The sequence below is a fragment of the Echinops telfairi genome, unplaced genomic scaffold, assembly GCF_000313985.2.
Source record: "Echinops telfairi isolate 266 unplaced genomic scaffold, ASM31398v2 ScPeMD7_7407;HRSCAF=8445, whole genome shotgun sequence".
NCBI lineage: Eukaryota > Metazoa > Chordata > Mammalia > Afrosoricida > Tenrecidae > Echinops > Echinops telfairi.
The window spans coordinates 8,306,767-8,312,512 of NW_022111307.1; the positions used below are offsets into that span (position 1 = coordinate 8,306,767).

General features: G+C 41.2%; 1 non-coding gene and 1 pseudogene across 1 annotated transcript; both read right to left on the reverse strand.

The window, feature by feature from the left end:
- Positions 1-3,879: 3,879 nt before the first annotated feature.
- The window catches only part of LOC101647473, a 6,354-nt pseudogene continuing 4,487 nt past the window's right edge, over positions 3,880-5,746 (reverse strand).
- LOC115871838 lies at positions 5,458-5,619 on the reverse strand. The gene has a single exon (XR_004047505.1). It is a non-coding gene; the product is annotated as a U1 spliceosomal RNA (small nuclear RNA).

The window sequence follows — 5,746 nt, forward strand, 5'->3', positions numbered from 1 at the left end:
CAGCAGTCGAGTCCATCCGGGATAGTCAGGCACCCCGCTCCGCAGCCTGTTCACAATTGTACGCCTCCATCCTGTTAAACTTTTTATCGGATCAGAACAACCTGGTTTTCCTCTGTGGGCTGAGGCGTTTGAAGGGCCCGCTGTGAAATTAGCAGCCGAGGCTTCATCCACAGCCCCACTAGGGGCTGCTTTCTTGCCCGCCATAAAACCCAACTCTCTGCCATCGAGCGGATGGGCACAGAGATGGATCTCTTCCCCGCAGTTGGCCAGGTAGCCCTCTTCCAAATTTCTTGGCGGGGATGAGTGAGTGCTTCCAGCGCTGCATCAGTTTTTGGAAACATTTCGATTCGGATCCAATCCATTTCTGGAGACCTTGTTTGCACTAAAAATTTCAGTGCAGCTTATAGATTTATTTATTCCTCCAATGCTATTGGTTCTTGATCATATGCTACGTCTTGAAACAGTTCTAAATGTTGATAGGGGCTCTGGGTAGTCCTTCCATATTCTTTTGGTGCTTTCAGCGTCATCCAGCATTTTGTCCCGAGAATCCTTCGACTACATTGGTAAATCTGCTGCACAAGACCTCTTTAGAGAACAGTCAATCCCCGAAGGACAAATATTGTGTAAGGACAATGTGGGAAACTAACACTGAGCGAAATATGACTAGCACTATATTCCCTAACTTAAAACAGAGGGAATCTGGAAAGCTAGTATTCCACGGTAGGTAAACCAGCATTTTGGTAAGTTAGAGATAAAGTCCAACTACACTATTCTGCATTAAATATATTCCTGTCTTGCGATATTTGTAGATTGCTATAAGATAATGCATATTCAGTAGTTACATAAGTCACAAGGTGGGTGGTAACCACAGTAAATTCTCTGAGCTAACAGGTGAGGAAACCTAATACCTGCATTGGGGGAAGGCACGAGGGGAGATGGCGGGAGGAGATAACATGAATGTCTGCTTCTGTAGGGAGACAGAATCAACCATGTGCTCGCTTTAAGGCAGCCTAGCTGTTAGGGAAGAATCTATGGAAATGATATTTAAGGCAGGATCATGTACTTGGACTTAATTTCTAACTTACCAAAGTGGTGGCTTTCCTACCGTGGGGCTTCTCCTCAGGGATGTCTTGCAGGAAGTGAGCCTTGCCAGCTGAAGCAGGGAACTGGCTAAGGCAGCTGCACCCTGGTCTGACCATCAGAAAGCAAGAGACCCGAGAAGTAGAAAGGTGAGGCTTCCCGAGCCATTTATCTCTCTGCCCTTCAATTAACCCCACATGTGTTTATCGGCCAGGTTGGCACTATAAACTAACTACCTTCGGTGAAGAAAGCTGATGGTGCCTGGCTATCAAAAGATATAGCATCTGTGGTCTTAAAGGCTTGAAGATAAACAAGCGGCCATCTAGCTGAAAAGCAACAAAGTTCACCTGGAAGAAGCACACCATCTGTAGACAACTGGACATCCCCTCACAGAGGGGTCACAGGGAAGAGATGAGACAGTCAGGGTGCAGTATAGCACCGATGAAACACACAACTTTCCTCTAGTTCTTTGGTGCTTCCTTCACCCCACTAGCATTTCTACCTTACAAATTGGATTAGACCAGAGCATGCACACTGCTAGAGATAAGAGCCCGCAACACAGGGAATCCAGGATAGATAAACCTCTCAGGGCCAACAATGAGAATAAAGATACTAGGAGGGGGCGGGGAAGGGGGGGTTGATCATGAGGATGATGTAAAATTTGAAAATAATAATCTATAACTTATCAAGGGTTTGTGAGGGAGGGTGGGGGAGGGAGGGGGAAGAAATGGGGAACTGATATCAGTAGCTCAAATGGGAAGAGAATGCTTTGAAAATGATGATGGCAGCATATGTACAAATGTGCTTGACACACTGGATGAATGTATGGATTGTGATAAGAGGTGTAAGAGCCCCCAATAAAAGTATTTTAAAAAAATTCTTGCTGGGATTTGGATAGGAACTTTATTAAGCCTCCATATTAATTTTGAGAGAATCAACATGTTTTCTATGTTATGTTTCCAATCCATGAGCATAATATGTCCCTCCAAAATAAAATAAAAAATCAAAATCTGAAAAAAATACCATATGTTCCTCTATTTACTTAGCTATCCTTTGATTTCTTTGTCAGTGTGTAATTTTAGCATACAAGACCTGTACGTTTTGTTCATTCTACCTAAGTAAAACTTGGATAGCTAAGTCTTTCTATGTTTTTTAACAACTGTAATGATACTATATTTTTAATTTCAGTGCTCATGTGTTTATTGTTAGTGGAAATACAATTGAGTTTTGTGTTTGTCTTGTATCCTATGACTTGTTGAACTCAACTATTATTCCTAGGGTTTTTGTTTATACATTGCTTGGAATTTTCTACATAGACAATTACCGTCACCTGCATGAACTTTACAGACTGTTAACCCCACTTACACTCATGCACCTTGTAAAACCTCTGATAATAATCTGTGTACTATTACTTTTAGCTCCGTGTGTGTTTAAATTTTTGCAGGAACGAATGAAAAATATCTCCAACCTGACCTTCAATTAGCTTCTTCTCCACTCTTACAGTCTGCTGCCCACCGAATGGCCTGAACCTTCCAACTCTTAATCACTCCCTTCTTCGCCCTATCTCAGCAGAAAGTAGTTAAGACAGACTTTTGCCCATTACCATTATTAAGAAGTTTGGAATGTTTGGACCAGGTCTGAACTAGGTAGCCCTGTTTGGACTAAGCTGAAGCAGGTCCGGGTGCTGCACGTGCTTCCCTGCACATCCCAAAGGTCAGCTGCAGATGGCGCCAGATAAGCTAACCAGTGAAACCAGATGTTCCGGGCTCGAAGAAAGCCACAAGGAGTTGACAAGCAATTCTCAGTTTCCAGACCTCATATGCTAATTGCCATAATTGCCATACATTCCTCACCACCCCTTTAAAAACCCGCACCCCAGCTGCTGAGCACAACATCCCTGACCTGTTGGCCTAGGTCATGGAACCCAGAGGGGGAGCTTCCCCACCTAATAAAGCTATTTCTGTTTCTGCTCTCCCTTTTCCTGTCTTCCTCCCTGTACCTCAGTTTCACCTTTACACGTACTTTGAGTGTTTTTTAAGGAATCAAGTAATTTCATGTAGTTATTATATTTCTCTGTGTGAATATCTTTATAATATTCTCTCTTAACATCTCCATGGTCTTTAGGGGTATTCTGTTTTGGTCTTCATATCGATGATTTCTATCCTCTGTTTTTCCTTTGTCATTCTTGTTAGAGATTTGTCAGTGTTATTGATCTTTTTTATTTTTTTTTGGTTGTAAATTTCATTTATTTCTGTTTTTAACTCTATTATTTCCTTCCTTCTGTTTCATTTGGGCTTATTTTGCTTATCTTTTTCTATGTTCTTGAGATAGGAGCTCAGATGATTGATGAGTTTTTTCTACTTTCCTAATGCATACAAACCTCTAGTCAATAATGTGAACTCATATCTCAAGAACCAAATTTTAAAAAGAGATAAGCAAAATGAGCCAGTTTCAGAAACCCATGGGGTAGTTCGTTAGGGTCACTATGGGTATGTATTGACTTGAATGAATGTATGCATTTTGGGGGGACATTTTAACTATTTATTTTGGTGATTTTAAAATCAAAAGTTAAAGACAATCCATGAAAAGATTGCACAAAATATGTTCATTAAATAAGTGTTATGATTCAATCAAAACAGGGGAAATATGTTCTCTTCTGCAATTCCGGATTTAAGTGGTCTGATCTGGAAGGGTTTTCTATTTAAAAAAATAAAAGGCGTGGGGGCAACCAAAATTGCCTCTTAACCATGTAAATTTTTAGTAGCAACCAATTTTTCTGTTCTTCCCAATAAGTCAATTTCAATCTTCAAAGTGTGCCTTGTTTTTTAAATGCTATGATAATAGAAATTCAGTGGGGGTTTGGTGGTCTCTCCTCTTCGAGCACAGCAAGTCCCTGCAGTAAGACAGGCACCACTGTCTGATCCAGGTAGGCACGGCTGGCAAAGACTGGAGGTCCACCTTTGTTTGGATGACGTCTCTGCAGTTATCTTCTCATTTTCCACTCTCCTCTCCACATTGTCTGTGAGACCATATTCAGAGTGAGGACCGTCTGCAGCCTGTGTCTTTCCCTCCAGCATCCGCTCTGGTTCCCTGGAGGACCTGCAAGCCACTGTGCCTGGAAACCAGTCTAGAAGGAGTCAGGACAGGAAAAAAGGGAGTTGATTCGAATGTATGCATTTTAATGCTATAAATTTTCCTCTTAGCACAGCTTTAGCTATGCTTCATGAGTTTTAATGTGTTGTCTTTAATTTTTATTCAAATTATTATTGTTTCAAAAATTTATCTTAAGACTTCCTCTTGGATGCGTGGATTTTAGAGATGTGATGTTAAGTTTCCAAGTATTTGGAGATGATCCTGTTATCTTTCTGCGCTTGACTTCTACTTTGACTTGATTATAGTCAGAAAATGCATTCTACCTTATTTCCATTTTAAAACTGTATTGAGGTATTAAAAACTATCCCTGATACAGTCCTCTGTCTTGGTACGTGCTCCTTACACTTGTGAAGAATGGGTCTTCTGTTGCGGGTGGGGGGGTGGAATGGTCTATGAATGTTTATTAGACCCTGCTACTGGATGGTGTTGTGGAATTCTGTGTTTTCACTGATTTTTCCCCCTAAATTGTTTTTAAAATTATAAATTGAGGGAAAGTTTGCAAAGCAAATTGATTTTCCATTCAATGATTTATATGTATTTTATTTCATGTGATCGATCGCAATCACAATGTACTATCCCTGATCCCACTTCTTCCCCATGTTTCATTTTTCCACTTGTCCTCTTTTTTCTGTCCTTTCCTGTCTTCTGAGCTGTATACCTGGGAAATGTCCTTGTGATTTTGTGTGGCTGATGGTTGTAATGAGTGTGTACCTCGCTGGTGTTAGTGTTCACTTTGATTGAAAGAGGAGTCATGGGGTGATTTCAGTTCCAGGATTGAAGAGTTTAAGGGTCAGAGACTTGGGCTTCCTTCCACCAGTCTATATTTGACCAATCAACCCGATCTTGTAATTTTGAGTTTTGTTTCATATTTTTCTCCCACTCTGTGCAGTATCTTGTGTTGTGATCCATTTCAGAGTGGCCAGAAGTGGTTGGTGGGCACTATCTGTTTCTCTGGGTCTCGGGGTCATTGATGCTGGGGCTCAAGTGGTCATTAGTCTTTAAGACTAATTAGTTCCTCCTGTCTTTGATTTTTTTTACTTAACTTTGCTCTGGATGAGAAGAGACCAATAATTATATTTTTGCTGTTTTCTGTCTGGTTATTCTATCAATTAAAAAAATCATTTTATTAGGGGCTCATACAGCTCTTATCACCATCCATCCATCCATCCATCCATCCATCCATCCATCCACCCATCCATCCATCGTGTCAAGCACATTTTTTTTAAGGGGAGAGTGCAAACGCAGCCCCCCACTACCACAAATTATGCAGTCGAGTTTCCCATATTTGGGGAAATCGCCAGGGTCAGCATATCCGGAGTGCAATGGATAAGCCTCGCCCTGGGAAAACCACCTTCGTGATCATGGTATCTCCCCTGCCAGAAGTATGTGTCAATCACATTTATACATATGTTGCTATCATCATTCTCAAAGCATTTTCTTTCTACTTGAGCCCTTGGTATCAGCTCCTCATTTTTTTCCCTCCCTCACCCTCCCTCCCTCATGAACCCTTGAT